At 41.6% G+C, this 15,547-nt stretch overlaps 1 protein-coding gene across 5 annotated transcripts in view; it reads left to right on the top strand.

Moving 5' to 3' along the window:
* The window catches only part of tmem63c (transmembrane protein 63C), a 47,342-nt gene that overhangs the window by 6,958 nt on the left and 24,837 nt on the right, over positions 1 to 15,547 (top strand). Inside the window, exons 1-2 of one of the 5 annotated variants that reach the window (XM_015350397.2) lie at positions 5,508 to 5,878; positions 11,561 to 11,657. The exons of 1 other annotated variant lie outside the window; for it this stretch is intronic. The gene's annotated coding sequence lies outside the window, so the exon portion shown is untranslated. Of the gene's footprint in view, positions 1 to 5,507; positions 5,879 to 7,996; positions 8,384 to 9,280; positions 9,407 to 11,560; positions 11,658 to 15,547 lie in introns of those variants that run through there. 3 more of the 5 variants (XM_069193185.1, XM_015350398.2, XM_015350396.2) reach the window with 3 other exon arrangements.

Genomic DNA, 15,547 nt, shown 5'->3' with positions numbered 1-15,547 from the left:
CCGATCATGTAAAATGGCAGATCTCTCTGCAAAAATTGATGACCAGTATTATTGAACTGAAAGTCCTGTTGCCTTTTGGCTTGTCTGCCTGAAAGGGTCTCCTAACATTACCCAAGAAAACTAATTCCCTGATGCTTTTGTTCCATCCCACTGCCCATTGGGATTAGAGTCCAGGTGAGAAAAGCTGACTCTTAGACCCCCCTCAGCCTCCCAGGCCCCCAATGTACTCCCACACTTCACGAGCCACTGCTAAGTGGATGTTGTCTGAAATTGAGCTGTCAGGTAGCTTTGGATTAGTTCTGCAGTCTTGCTCCCAATCGCTCTCCACTGCGGTGGTTTGGAATGCCGACTTTGGCAGCTCGGCAGGAATATGAGCAGGTGCCGATTTGTCATGTTTACTGCTCCATCAGTCTGAAAGCTGCTAATTGGCTTTCATCACTTTTCCTAACCTAGTTATCTTCCCACCCAAGATAGATGTTAACCAGAGCGTCCCTGGAGGGCGGCGTTGTCTAAGCCTTTCTCTTTTGGATGGCATTCCTGAGTCTCCTAATGAGATTAAAGGCCTCTCCGTATTTGGTTTATGTATCCTGACATTACGGATGTCAGTTGGAGTCTGTGGGGGGGGGAGAGAGAAAAAGAATAAGAGAGAAGTTTTCTGGGAAACTTTCTAAAAAATGCCCAAGGCACTGTCATTAGCATGCCTTTTATTGCCCAATACTGGATACTTTTTGGCAGGCTGAATTTAGGTGGTGCTCAATTCAATAGAATTGAAAGATAAAAAACAGTGCATTACGTTAGAATTCCCAAAAATCCTTGACTGCCAACAATCATTAGTCCACCTCCTCCAATTTGTGATCAGATTGAGATACGAATGCTTGAAATCAGCCTTTCAAGAGTTCAATGGAAAAAAAAACCGGAAAGAAGGCAATCTGAACTCATGTCAAAAATTGCTGTAATCTCATGATTATCTTAGTAGCTCCAGCCTGTTATGTATTTGTCAAGGCAGAGAGCCATTATTGCAGCCAAATTACATTTCCCACAAGTCATGCCACATGTACAGTAGTTTGGATCATGGTATGTTTAGGCAGTGTTAAGAGGAGATGTACTGGAATACGGAGAAGCAGTTTCATTTCTTTAATGAGAAAATGTGGGCTCTCAGCCTGGAAACACATTATTAAACCCTCTGCTGGGGACCATGTAAAGTTGTCTCAAAATGATGTGTTTCTATGCTCCTCTTATAAACTTGTCAGCGTCACTTATTTTAATGAGATTCATAATGCAGGGTTTCTTAACCTCGGGCACTTCCAGTGATCAGACAGTGGAGTCTAGGACCAGCATTGTCAGTCAGTGATAAAGTCAGGGTGACAGATGGTCTGCTAACATGGAGCGACAAATGTTCTCCTGTTGTTTGCATCCTTTCTTATTTTTGGATACCAAACATATTGGAGTTTTTTGATGTTTTGTTTAGGATTAGAAAGTTCTTCTTCTCATGGTAAAATAAGAACAACTGGGCTTTTACTCAGTCTTTACATTATGGGATACAGTATATTTTTTTGTCTGCCAGGGACAAAGGTCATCATATGCATGTGCAATAATGAACTACAGTATGTGTAGTTCAGATCTTCGTGTCCCGGGAGATAAACAGATCAAGCTGACAGATTCAGGACAGGTGGCATTTCCTTGCTAATTTGCCAGCAAGGTGGCTTACTCTTGCTTGACTGTCTGTATCCTTCAATGTTCTGCTGGTCTGCTGGTTTATTCTCATGGAAGATTCTCTACAGCACTGCACACCTCTCTCGTGCCAGGAAACTCCCTTCTATACCCTCTCATCCTGACTCTCAGCAGTCTTCGGATACCTTTACACCAAGCATTGCTTGTCAGGTTTCAGACACACAGGTGTGAACTGTGTAGACTTTATACCTTCCTTTGCAGCAGATTGACCTGGATGGTTTCACTTACCGTACTATAATATCACAGAGCTGGTAACTCACTGCCTTTGTGCACTCGAGTAATAACATCTCATTGCTTCATAGCTCTTCAAGAAACCTGTAAACTAGTTAGAGGTAATTGTTTTTGGAATGTGGTCCTGGTTTTATGGAAAGTTACTTTGGTTTTTGTATTGAAAACTAACATGCATGTCATAACCCCCCAAAAAAATGTCAACAGTGGATTAAACTTAAATTTGTTTCAGTTAAAAGTACTGTACCTCTCGTGCACCTGTTGCAATGGTTGGGTATCATCGGCTGTTCATATTGGCCAAGAAACTCCGGATCATTGGTGACACCATCCGGTGTCCCTTCTTGATGGATCATCTCAGAGGAATAAAGCGGTACTTTACTAAAGGGATTTATTTGGATGTGTGATGAAATAACTGTTAAAAAAGTCTCACGGAAGACTGCTCTGAATGATTAGACCCTAGTGGTAAGCACTGCCTTTAAAATAGAGCCTCCCCTTCTTCAAAGACATCTCCACCTCTTCTTGGCAATTAGCATGAGGAGCCTAAGTGTACTTGAAATGCCCTTTCATTTCAATTTGCCTCTTTCAGAGGAGCGCCATTATAGCTCATATCGCTGTAATGACGGTTTGGAATTTCTCATTGTCATGCCTTAATCATAGCCACAGAGCAATATATGGAGCCTTTTGTCTCTCAGCCCATGTTACCACTAATTTGTTCCAGTGATAGCTTTTCTAGATGGTAGCTTGTTGTATAGTTTAAAAGCTGTTTTGGTAATTACGCATATTGACAGTTACAGATTGATGCTATCTGTATCTGGAAAGCTCTGCAGATTGTGCATGGCATATTGGTTACAAAACCATGTAAAGCTCATGACAAACAGAGCTGTAGGGCTGCAGCCCTCTTATCATTTTAATTCAAATGAAATTCTGAAGTTTAAGCGTTACAGAGAAACCTTCACTCTGCCAAATCTCAATGAATTAATCCAGCCCTTTTACTGGACCTTCCCTGTCTGCACTGAGTAATTATCACTGTGATAATAAACTTTCTGCTACTACTGCCACCACTTCTAAAGTGTGGAACCTGTAGGTGGGTTGATGCTGGCTTTGTGCATATTGGTGAGAAGCAGCAGTGAACACTAACCCACATTCTTTTGAGTTCCCAGAGGGTTTCCAACGCAGCAAACAGCAGCAGGCAGGGAGGAATGCCCTTGTCAGCACACTAATCAGTATTCGCTCGCTCACTCAAAAACTCATATTATCAGTATGACAGCTTCTGTTTTTTTATCATAATTGCTAGCGCTCTCAAATTTCATTGAGGAGAAAATGAGCTTATCCCGAGAAAGCCACAGTCTGCGAGATACCATTGCTCCATTGAGAAAAGCTCGCGTGACGTTGTGAAATTAGGGCTTGTTTTTGCTGTTATCATTTTTTGCTGTTGGCCCACCTAGATTGTTTGCTGTCACTCAACCGAGGATCTCATCGAGATGTTTATCTGTCTTTAGTTTACAATGGAAGTGAACTGCACGGCAATTTTACTCAGTATAAAGTATTCCTTCTTCCTTTTGCACTTATTGTGTAATAGTTTGTTTGGCATTTATTCTGCCGGTTTATTGTGCTTTGTGTATTGTTTGTGTTGGTTTATAATGTGCTATTGTCTCTGGCGGAGGGGGTGCAGACTGACAGTAGAATTGCTAAAATCCCCAGCACTGTTCTCTTCCATGGGTGTCCAGTCCTGGTCCTGGAGGGCAGGTGTGTCTGCAGACTTTCATTCTGACAGCCTTTAACAGTGTACATCAGCTCATTATTTGGCTTAATTGGGCCCGTTTAACAGCTTCTCCACGTGCTGCTGCTCTAAAGAGACTTAGAAAACCCACAGACTCGCCCCTGACCAAACCTAAAACCTTCTTGATGCCGTTTACTCTTTTTTTTAACAATCTATGTAAGAAATGAACTCTGATATCCATCAGGGTGCCTATTCAGGTCGCTCACTGGCCTTTTAATGGCAATGTAATTAAACCTAAACACAACTAAGACAGCAAAAAGGGAATTCATTTCTAATACACCCAGAGAAATATGCAGTACATAGTGCGTCTTTGTACAAAAGGTGTTACTAGTTTAAGAGGTCTATCTAATATATCTTCTGCAAATGTTCCATTGAACTAATTACAGTTAAATAATGTTTTTGGCATCAGCCAGTAAAATCCACTTATGCACCTTCAAAGCAGAAATGTTGGTCATTTTCCGATTATGTTTTCTAGTTCTAGACTGTGACGCAGTCCAGTGGTAATGAATGCAATAAAATGGGGCACTGTATATGAGTCACTATGGTGGTGAAGGTTCAAACTGAACAATCTTCTACTGTATTTTTTTGTTCTGATTGGTCAAAATATAGACAATCATGTAACTAAATCCGAGAGGTGTGGTAATCCAAATAATAGGAGATGGGTGAAGAATATAAAAGCATTTAATTGCACTTGTGCTTATGACAAATAAACTGAACTAAAAGCTAACAACCCATCTTATGTTTCATCCTCACCACTGCAGCCCAGGCCAGGAAATATTTAGTAAACACTGAACTTTAAAAACGTTTTCCATTTTGTTCTTAAATGTCCGCTCAGAGATTACATGAGCCTTTGGTCATCCTAGTTCAAATCTCAACTCGTCTCACTTTTTAGCTGTAAACATGTAGTCAACAAACTAACACTGTAGCTTCTTACTTTTTTCTAGAACAAATTAAGCAGACTTCATTCAGTTATATTCCATCTTAGTGAGAGCCAGCTAGCCCTCCTATAAGAAAATGAAAAGAAATTAAGACAGATTACAAATGAGAGGATACCATTCTGGCCATCTGGTAGCAGTTCATCCGATGATCTCTTCCACCCTGATTTCTTTCAAGAAACGGTTATCTGCTTCAACATCTTGGCTGCGTACAGTAGCTTGTTCCATACTGTCTCAACTCCATGGTGCACCATGTTCTTGGTTTTAAATGCACGTTCGCATATTGTGTTGCACATTTTCAGTTTAGCATCTATCAGTGCATTCCAAGGTCAGTCTGGGCAGGAGGTAACTATGTTGCCATTGACAATGACGGCACTCAGGAATCCTGAAGATCAGAAGAAAGACAGTTTGCAGTTTCATCTATGACAGAAGTGGAACGAGCTACAGTAGTCAGATACATTTCAGTGAAAGTTAAACATTTCCTTTTCAAGTTCACAAATAAAGAAAGAAAATCAAAGAAATGAAAACTGGGAGTACCGCTTTTGTGCTCTTTAAGATATCTGATTGTTAACACGTTACATTATTACAGCCACCTAGTCGGATCTGGGTTTAAAGTAGCACATCTATCAAAAAGTAAATGGTTTACAAAAAGACTAGATGTCTGCATATGTGACGTTTGAATTGGTTGAGAATAATTGTATGTATCATTTTTTTTGTTTGAATCTTTCTTTATTACAATGCCAGTCAGTTCGAATTTTATGACAAAAGCCCCCCAGTTAAAGAGATGTGATTAAAGCAGATATTAATAGAGCTTGACAAGCAATCAGTCATTTCTTCAGCCTGGTTCTCTGAGATGCATGAAACAGTGAGTGGGCAGAGGGGATATAAAGCGTGCGTCTGCAGAGTGAGAGTCTGGGCACCTCCATGCATGCAGTTCCATGTGCGTATTTGTACATTTGTGTGTGCGGGCTGCTGGATTTCGGCTACAGGAAGGTTAAGGCGATCCTGCTGACTCATGGGATGCGATGCGTGACTGCAGTGCTGGAAGCGGAGCCTTGGTTTGTTGCTGATTCTGAAGGCGAAGAATCAGTTGGTTAATGAGGTGGAGCGCATCTACAGTATTCATTTCAGCCCTGAAGAGGCGAGGGTGGGATTTAATTCATACCGGCATGGAGTAGAAGGTTGCAGGTGATGAAAAATCAAGGTAGGTAAAACAGCTATGAGACGCCCGCTAAAATAATCTCATTCATTTCTGAAGTTGTTGTCATACAGTATCTATACAGTACATATATAAACAACATTCATTTTACCACAAATGGTGTTTGTGTTGAGAACAATTCCAGAATTGTTAAACTCTCTCAGTCAGGGACAGTTATGTTTTTTATCAGTTATATTAGTTTATAAGCAGCACCCTGATCTCTGTGGTGAAAGTAGGTAATATTTTGTGTTGGATTTCTAATGGGAAAATGACTATTTTCTGACTATATCCCTGTTGTATATGGGTTTGCCCTGCGACAGGTTCGTCTGTTAACAGGACACATTGCTTGTCTAGTGGGAGTTGTTGTTATTACTTCCTGTCTTTGTTGGAGTCAAGAATGAACTGTTTATTTTCTGCTCTGTTTGCAGTCTTTTGTACCAGGTGTTTTCTGAAGTAAGTGCCGGGGAGCAGCAGCCTAGAGTACTGCTCGTAGTCTAACTTCAGAAGCACAACTGGGGAAAAACAATAAGGGAACTGATGAAAATGGAGGGAAGATAATTTGAAAACCACTGTCCTTATTTAACAACCTTCTGTGCTTGTTGTGCTGGTGGTTGATTTTTGCTTTGGTCTCCAGCTTTTGTTTGATCTGTACAATCCCAGTCTATAGTCGATAGTACCTTTGAGAAAGCAGCAGGCTGTTTAACAGTCTGAAACTATTCTTAAATTATATGTGTTAGCCTTTAACAACAATTTGATATATTTTGACTCATAGTAATAAATGGTTTAAAAAGAGTGAATCCAGAGGAAGGAAAATATACCTTATGAACTGGACACACTCATTCCCTCTGCCCTGTAACAATTAGTTCTTGGAAGAGTTTCTTTTTACCTGAATGCGAGATAAAAAAGAAGGTAAGAGAAAGATAGGTCAGTAGTTTTCTATCTGTAAACCATGAGTCACTCAGATTTCTTGACAGCTGTGGTCTTTTCTGTGCATCAGGAATGGTAATGAGTACATTACCATGCTGGGCAGTTATGATAAATGATAGATGCATTATGGGTATGAATATCTTGGACAGTTCTTGGACGAATTCATTATTCGTTCATTCACAGTGCTACAGGAAACAGAATTGTCTTACAACTTATTATTCTGCATTTTAGCACATAAAAAGTCAAAGAAAGATCCCCCTGTTCTATCATCGCGATTGGACTAACGATCCAATATTAAGGTTGTAATTAATTGCCACAGCTGCTCTTAACTCCCATACTAACCTGGAAGGCTGTTAATTCTAATTGAAAAGAGTGCTGTGTCATACATTGTAAGGTATATGAATATGCAGTGGATATATTTTAAAGAACATTGCTGCACGATTGTTGTAGTTAATGTGTTTGCATACCATACCTTGCCTTCCTTGTTTTAATCTTCATTTTAGCTTTAATATTTACTCTTGGTATTTGGTGTGTAAATACTGTCAGACATTCCACAAAGAAGCAGCTCTCAACCCATGTGTTTAACCCTCTTTCCTCTTCCTTATGCTCGTTTCCTTTACAGCCAGGGTTACCATATGCTCTGGCCGTTATCTGAGAGGTGTGGTCCACAGTGCAAAGGCACAGCGAGTGCAGAGGTCGTTTAGACGCAGTGGTAAATAATGAAATCAGATCCAGACCTGACAGCCCCCTACATCTCATTTTTGTCCCTTTTTTACAGAACCCTTTTCTCGCCTTTCCCTGTTTTCCCTTTTAATAATGCTTAATGCTTTCTACTCCGAAAAGCCCCCGAGGCTGAAACAGCTCGGAACAGCTGTCCCTGTACTGCTTGTTTGCTGCTGCTCTTTCACTCTACTGTTTCACTTGTTCCAGAGACGATGTCACCACCTACACTGAAATGAAAAAAAAAACAGTGGGAAAGGCTGAGCAACTCTTTCCTTCACCTCCCCCTCTCCGCCTTGATGATGGAGCTTGAAATCGTGACCGCTGACTCAATAGCTGGGATCTCTGAGTACTCTGTCCTTGCAGTGACATTGTTACTAGATATACATTTGAAAAAGGGAACATGTAAGCTTCTCAGTGTCAGTTTGCAATATTATCGTGTGTCATTAGTCATCATAGCAGTGTGTTCCCCTATCTGATGTGGGCTCTGTAGGTAACACAGGAATCTTCCCATTTGGATCATCTTCCCTCTGCAGAGTTTTCTGCCAGCTCGGCGCTCCAGCTGGGATTTGAAGTGTTGCAGCCATGAAGAAGTGCCAGGATAAATTTAAATTAATCTGGATTCTGTCCCGCCACCATTTCTACAAACAGGAGGCGTATCTTGTGCGTGTGTGCCCTGTGTTGTTGCTCCCGGAAGTTTGTTCCCAGTTTCAGTTCTCCGGCAGAGGAGTGCAGTAAACTGTTCCCTCCAGACTCACGAGTTGGTTTCGCACTTCTCTACCTGATGTGTTGTGCAGTGAGGCTTCTGGCACATGATGGCTTCTGAACATCATCTGGGATTGGGGAAGAAGAGGGTCCCCTCTGGTATGTGAAGCTCTTTGGGATCCTTGTGTGGGATATTAACACAAGAAATCCTTTCCTTAAGCTGTTGTTGAAGCTGTTATCCTGGCAGATATCCTGTGAAGAAGGCTACACAGTGGAAACATTGTGATTCTTTTCTTCCCTTTTCAGTAGGGACTAAACCTTTACTTGTTCCTTTGCAGCCTACGCGTGCTGACGCAGCTCTCTACTTCACAAAATCTGCCCAGTGCACATGTTTAGAGTCAACAATGAAACACGCATCAGAGGACACAAGTGGAAACTATATAGAAGTGCATTTTAAATGAAAACAGGAGGCACTTAGGGTTGTGAAAGTACGGAACAAGCTACCCAGCCATAGATGATACCCTGGCTTTGGCTTCTTTCAAGAGATTCTTCTTTCCGAATCGTCTCTTCTTGCTTGCAATCTTACTAACTGTGTGTTGTGGGAGAGGGGGTCTGGGTACTTCCATCTCCATAAGATAATGCCATTAAACCCAGTGGTTGGGCATTTCCTATCTTTGTTGTGCCTTGTTTTTACAAGTGCATTTCTTTTTAAAATCTGGGTTGAAAAAAATAAATGCGCACCAGTGAGCAGTATTGCCAAGTTTAATTCTTGTTGACCTTTATTACTCTGATTGAGGATTTGTGGCATTCTGTGAAATCCAATAAGCTGAGCTTGGTGTGATGCATGAGAACGTTCTTCTGGCTTGTATATAAGGTACTAATAAGCTTTTTTAAGTGCAGCGTGAATGCATTTTAATCTTTTCTGTTTAGTTTATCTTATCAGATGTGGTAGGGAGGCTGGCTTAAGACAAACTGAAGTGTTGGGCAACGTTTCCAAAGTCACCGGAGAGAAAAGTCACCTAGCAGATTCTTTTTTCTTTTCGCTTGAAAATCTCTGCAGCAAGAGGGTAATGTTTTAAAATTCTCCTCAGTGCTCCAGAAGCATGACTGGGATTCGTAAAGCAGTTGACATGACAATCTACCAGCAAGGACACTGACAGTTCTTTGGACCATTAGGATGAGGTTTGTCATGACCTGTTCTGTTGGCCATGTGTTCACCTCTAATCTCTACAACGTTTGCAGCTGCAGGATCTCCTATCATAGAGAGAAATGAGCTTTGGACTGCTGACTCAAGTAGCCATTAGTGTGAGAATCCTGCCAAGTCAGTTCAAATGAATGTCTGTTTGTGGCGTATATGATTGATTCATTTTTCGCTAACAATGCAGCTAGAGAGCATTACATACGGTTCTTGTGTTGCTGTTGCTACTGTTTTCATAGGCAGAGTGTATGTGAGCTCTCACAGGGTCTGTATGCTGGCTTGTGATACTTGATTGATTAGTACTCAATGAAGAGCATGCTGACCCTCATTAGCATTCCTAGGCAGCATGATATGTGGCTTATGAATATACAGCCCTTCATCTGCAAAGGACAGCAATGGTTTATACTCGTTAGATCTGCCGTTCAAATACTGCAGCTGGAATGTATGTGAAATGATCACCATTGTTAAATAATTCCCTGTAATCTCCCCTCGGTTTCCAGAGAATGGGAGCGAATTGTTGATGCAGTGATGGAGTGCACCTTATCGTCCCTTTTTTGAGTTCAATGAGTCAATGTTGCACCCTTGCTGTTTGCAGCAGTGCAGTGTAGAGGAGCCCCAGCTCCTGTCCAGGGCTGCTGGAGGAGAGCTGAACGAGAGGGACTCCTGTGGTAGAGGGCAGTGGTGCAGTGGTGATGAGGGGGTCTCAGAAGCGTTGTAGCTCGTCACAGCTGGTCAGATCGAGCCCTTCCTTTGCGGAGATTACTCGGGTATAGTGACGTCGCTTTGTCTTTTGCCTTCCCTAAAGATTGCGATGATCTTTAAAAGTGTGTCTCAAGAGCGTTAAAAGTAACAAAGCTTCCGCTAAGTGGGCAGCTGAGGTGGGCTTTTCTGAAGGTAGCCATTAACTTTGTGGTCGACCATGGTTCATTAATTGGTTAATGTTAACCTACTGTAAGACTCACTTTCAAAACTAAGAGCTATAAATGCGACAGGTGTTGAAATATTTGTTTTTAGTTCTGTGACGATCTGTCTAGCCGGTGGAAGGTGACAGCTGCATGACAGCTCCTTTCTGGTGACAATAACACATGCCTCCCTGTTGGGTACCCTAGAGTGTTGCGGTCGTAACTTGAGAATTCATAGCTGAACCCCTTTGCTTTTCTGTGGCATCCTGTACCTGTATTCCAGTCCACTGTGTGTCCACAGGTGTGGTACCTGATTGTCTGCGGTGAACAGTCAGGACACTTAGCACCTTTTTGGAACCCAGATCCATTGAACTATCTCTTCCCATCATGCTGCAGTTATAGAAGAGAGACTCGGAAGTCTTGTGCACTTAAATGTAATGCCGTTTTCATCAAGCGGTTGTGTTCATTTATTTGATGGAATCATTATGGGATGTGAGTAAAGCTGGCTGGAAGTGATTCCAGAACGCACCCACTCACTGTATCAATAGAGCCTTGTTGCTGCATTGGCAATCCATCTGTGACATATTGATATTGAAATATTTCAGTCCTGGCGTATTTCACCTGTGCATGACATCACTGCTGCCCTTAAACCTGGGGCATCAGCAGGATGGATTGGCCCCAGGAGGGCACAGAGCTGCCAATGCACCAAGCAGAGGCCTTTGAGCACTTCACTAATGAAATAAATAAAAACATTAAAAACTCCGTGAAGTATCACTATTTGATTGCTTTTGTGGTTTGTTCCAAAAACTTGTTCTTGGCTGCAGGATATGAGGTACATTGGATTCACTGCAGATGCTTTCTCTTGATTAATTTTGATTCTTATATGAATAAATCTAATTAATCTACATCCAAAATATTCAGATAGTGTTTTAAATATCATGGAGTTTATTTAATCCACTGTAAAAATGCTTCTTAGAGTGATATGCAGCAAACTGTAAACCCAGGGACAATAAATTCTACGTTTATATGCCTGCACTGTATTCAGAACAAGCAAGTATCCAGTTACAGTGCGAAGCTTGCATTTTGAGAAATGCTAAAAACTGCTTCTGTCCCAATTTTGTTTAATTGCAATCTGTCACAGGCTGTGTGTCTCAGCAGTATAATGGTTTTGCTGATGATTCTGAAGCCTAATGGGAGAACTGAGTCTGTGTCATGACGTGCTGTTCTCTCTGTTAGGAGCACCAGAACCTTCTGACCGGCTGATTCTGTCCTCTGACCCCTGTACATGGGAGACCTGGGCTTTTCATTGATCTGAAGCCCTTCCTGGTAGAAGGTAAGAAGGATCTCACTGCAGAGAGGTAATGACTTAAACTCCATACAGGTACAGAGCCACAACAATACTTGCCAATATGGTTTATGTTATTTCTGCAAAAGGCAAATATGCATAATTGGGATGTCAACTATTTTTTACCTACTTTAATACAGCAGTCTTAACAGAACAGAAATGAACAGAAATACATGCTGCCTCTGTACATTATAAATAGGTTTAGTATAAATAGTGTCATGCTCCTCATTATTTTACTAGTTTAGTTGTTATTTTGTTGTAGGTTTCAGTATTTAAACGTTTTATTGGTGTTAATGCTTAGATCTAAAACTAGAGCAGTTCATATTCAAATAACAAGGCAAGAAACTACTTTCTGTAAAAAAAAGCTTACTGAGATTTTTATAGTGAGTATGTTCTTGAAGAGGAGATAATTATATGTTAATAGCAGTTAAACACGGGTGATTACTACTCTCATTTAACTGTTTGTTCAACAAAACAGCCCAGAAATAGATTCCACTGAGCCTTCAAACAATAGCTGTCTGTCACCATTATGTCTTTATTTTCATTTCTTTTTATCAAGCAAGCTTCTTACAGCGCTGGAGTGGCTCTGAAGATAAAGCGTTGAGGTTCCCTTCAAGAGTTTTTAAAAGGGAGATGATAACATTATGTTTGAGGATGTTTTTGTAATGATGCCTAATTGCACTTGCTGAAAGAGGCAGAGATATCCCCATTCTCACTTTAAGATGTTAAAAATATACGTTCCACACGATAATAATAAAGCAGTATAGACTTCCTCTTATTAAGAGTTTGTTTCTTTTCCGTGTTTTTGTAATGCAGTTTTTCATCAAAAGTTCTTGTTCAGCCTTTGACCAGCTTTCTTCCCAGTTGAGCTCGTTTCTGTGGTTCTAGCTTTGGATCCCATGACACTCTGATTCATGTAATAGTCATGTAATCTTTTCACAAACTAGTGGTGCAAATTAACAGCAAGCTGTTTGTTCTGTTGGGAAGTTGTGTAAGAGTTTTGTGTGCCCATAAAAAGCGTGTCTTTTTTCCTTTGATGCCTTGTTAATTGTTTTTATGTGGATCTGAGTTTGGCGTTGATCTGGCACTGAATGGATTGTTACAGTATTGCTGTAGCAGTCCCTGCCTTGTCATTGGAAGTCATGCCAAGCCTGCATAAAAAACAAACACTTAGCTGATAGCTTAGTCAGGGTTACCAGTGTGAACTGAATTAATAAAGTCCCCATGTGGACTAATAGCCAGTGTGTCTAAGAGAGTACAACAAAGCCGTCTTACATTTGATGTGTTTCTATCAAGTGCAGTATCACACATTTAAAAGGCACTGTGAAATATTAATGAATCACATCTGTAAAAATGACAATAAGCTTTCAGCAGTCTCCACTACGACAGAGGCCCATCCTTCTGTTGTCCTTACGCTGCTTGTCCTACTGAGGGACATGGCACTGGAGTCTATTCTGGAGGCCTAAAACACAGGACCGTCTCACTCTCCCTACTGCCTGAGGCTGTGTGACTCCTTTGCAAGACCAAACAACAGTGTAGAACAACCAATCACATCCAGCCAGCGTGGCCTCGGAGGCACACCAGAGCGCCGAACAGCTCTGGAATTAAGAATTGGGCAGAAAGGTGCTCACTCTTTGCATTTCGAGAAATGACACAACTAGCTTGTTGTGGTTGTAGATCAGCTACTCCTAGCCTTTAGACCTTAATGATTTGTAGGTGGTTTCTAAACCCAGCTGCACTGTGGCTATGCAAGCTTTGGTTGGCTTCCCCATGTAACGGCTCCCATGAAGCGTAGTTCTGGACCCTATGCAGACGTACAGTATAATCCCGAACTAAGTGGGAAAGGATGACGGGGAGGAGACGACAAGGATCAGAAGGGGTTGACAGACAAGGGGGCGTGACGATGGTGATCTGGTCCTTCGAGGGGCGTGACCAAGGCAAACTAGTCCAAGGAGTCCAGGGGGGAAATCCGGGGTGAAGTCCAAAAGTCCAAATCTGGGTGATCCAATCGAGGCAAAACAGGGACAGGGAATAAAAATGGGGTGACGAGGCCAGGCGCTCCGAGCCCCGGACTCAGCAGGGTAGGGACGCCGATAGGAGGCCTGTGCCCTCAAGACGCGGGCGTAGGGCGACTTGATGGTAGGCGGGCCTCCAGGCGTCCGTCTTCCAATGCAGAGCCCAGAGTAGCGAGAGCGCCCGGCCTAAATAAGGAGGGGCAGGATTGGGGGCAGGTGCACATAATTAGAAAAAAAGAATCGGGGCACCCTTAAGAGGAGGATTTACGATCGTGACACCCCAGGTGTCAGTTGGTTTTACTACTATGGAGTACATACAGAAGATGAAAAATTATATCAACTGTATTACCCAACAAAGGACAGTATATTGTTTCTTAAAGGAGTTTCTACTCTTTGTAAAAGCATCTGTATGCTCATGTATGCTCAGCTGGATGCAGGGGGGTGAGCTTATAGTCTATTAACTGCCAAGATGATCTTGCAGAAGTCTGTTGGCAAACAGGAGAAAATGAAGATGGTAATTTATGTCTTTTTAAGCTCCAGCAAGAAACAGCTGGAGTGGATAAACAAACTGTTCACGTGATCCTTTGAGATGTTAATGAGAAGATTCTTCTGGTGTTCTTGTGAGGCAAAACAGAAAAAAAGGAAAGTTTCCCTTGAGCGCTGTGAAGATTTTCTGCAAGCACTGGATTTCAGAAGCAGGGAGAGCTGTTGCTCTGGCTTTAACTTCATCGATCTTCGTCCTCCACTGCTCCATCGCTGACTAAGTAGGTCGAAATCTTGGCTGATTGGCAAAAAGTGAAGAAAGACAAATACCAGTCGTCTTTGTGTGATATCCTCCCTGTGGAGTCCTGTTATGCTCATTATTGGAAACGAGCTGAGAGTAACTTCCTATGAAGATTTGCGGGTGTCAAAGTAGACCTCTTTGTGCCTGTTCTGTTATTTCCCTAAATATACAGAATGGCTTAAGAAACATAACTTCTCACTGCCATTCAGTGTAGAAAAATAAAATCTTCCTAAACAAGAATCTCTTCCAAATCAGAATAGTTTGGCGTTGTCACGGTCCACAGCATGAGTTATTTTCATCAGATCTTTTTTCATGGGGAAGCACACTATACAAAATATCTTAACAAGGAAAAACAATTACATTTTCTCCCCATCCCCAAAACCCTTCCCAGGACGCAATTCCTTCCCCTGTCTCCTGATCACAGGAATACCAATCAGATGGCGGTATTTACCCAGGTATATTACCTGCTAGGACCACTTGCCGACAAGCAAGGAAAGGTCCCACAGACTCTGGGGAGACTCCTGGCAACAATAGCGCCAGCCAGCCCTGTGCCCTATCCACCTGTGCCACACAGACATTTCGAGGATGAGTCATCATTCAGCAAAAGAAGCACTTGGGTGCCGTGGAGAACCACAAAATAATTTGACACTGCTCACAACTCGCAGCTCACAAGCGAAATGAGCAAACCTCCCAGTAACAACGGTCTCACTGAGATATGCGAAAAGGAAGGCTGCCAAGGTAGTATTAAAGTGAATTCAGAACATTTGTTTTTTTTGTTTTGTTTTGGAGTAGTATACCTTGTGAATGAGATGAGGTTTCTAGTCACAACCGATCCCGCTGTACTAAGAACAATCTAGTTCTGCAATGAGATCACTACAGTTTCTATAGTCTAGCATACTTAGAGGCATATATAAACATAATAAAAAATATATTAAAAATAATAATAATCCCTATTTACTGACAAAGATTTTCCAGAATCTGTGTTTTTTCTCAGTTTGTATTGATTCAAAAGGTGTTTAGTGTTTCTTTGATATTATATTAATATGTTATTTTGTAACATGTATTACCTGATTTCATTT

The sequence above is a fragment of the Lepisosteus oculatus genome, chromosome 8, assembly GCF_040954835.1.
Source record: "Lepisosteus oculatus isolate fLepOcu1 chromosome 8, fLepOcu1.hap2, whole genome shotgun sequence".
In the NCBI taxonomy this organism is placed as follows: Eukaryota; Metazoa; Chordata; class Actinopteri; order Semionotiformes; family Lepisosteidae; genus Lepisosteus; species Lepisosteus oculatus.
This window is presented reverse-complemented; position numbering and strand designations above follow the sequence as displayed.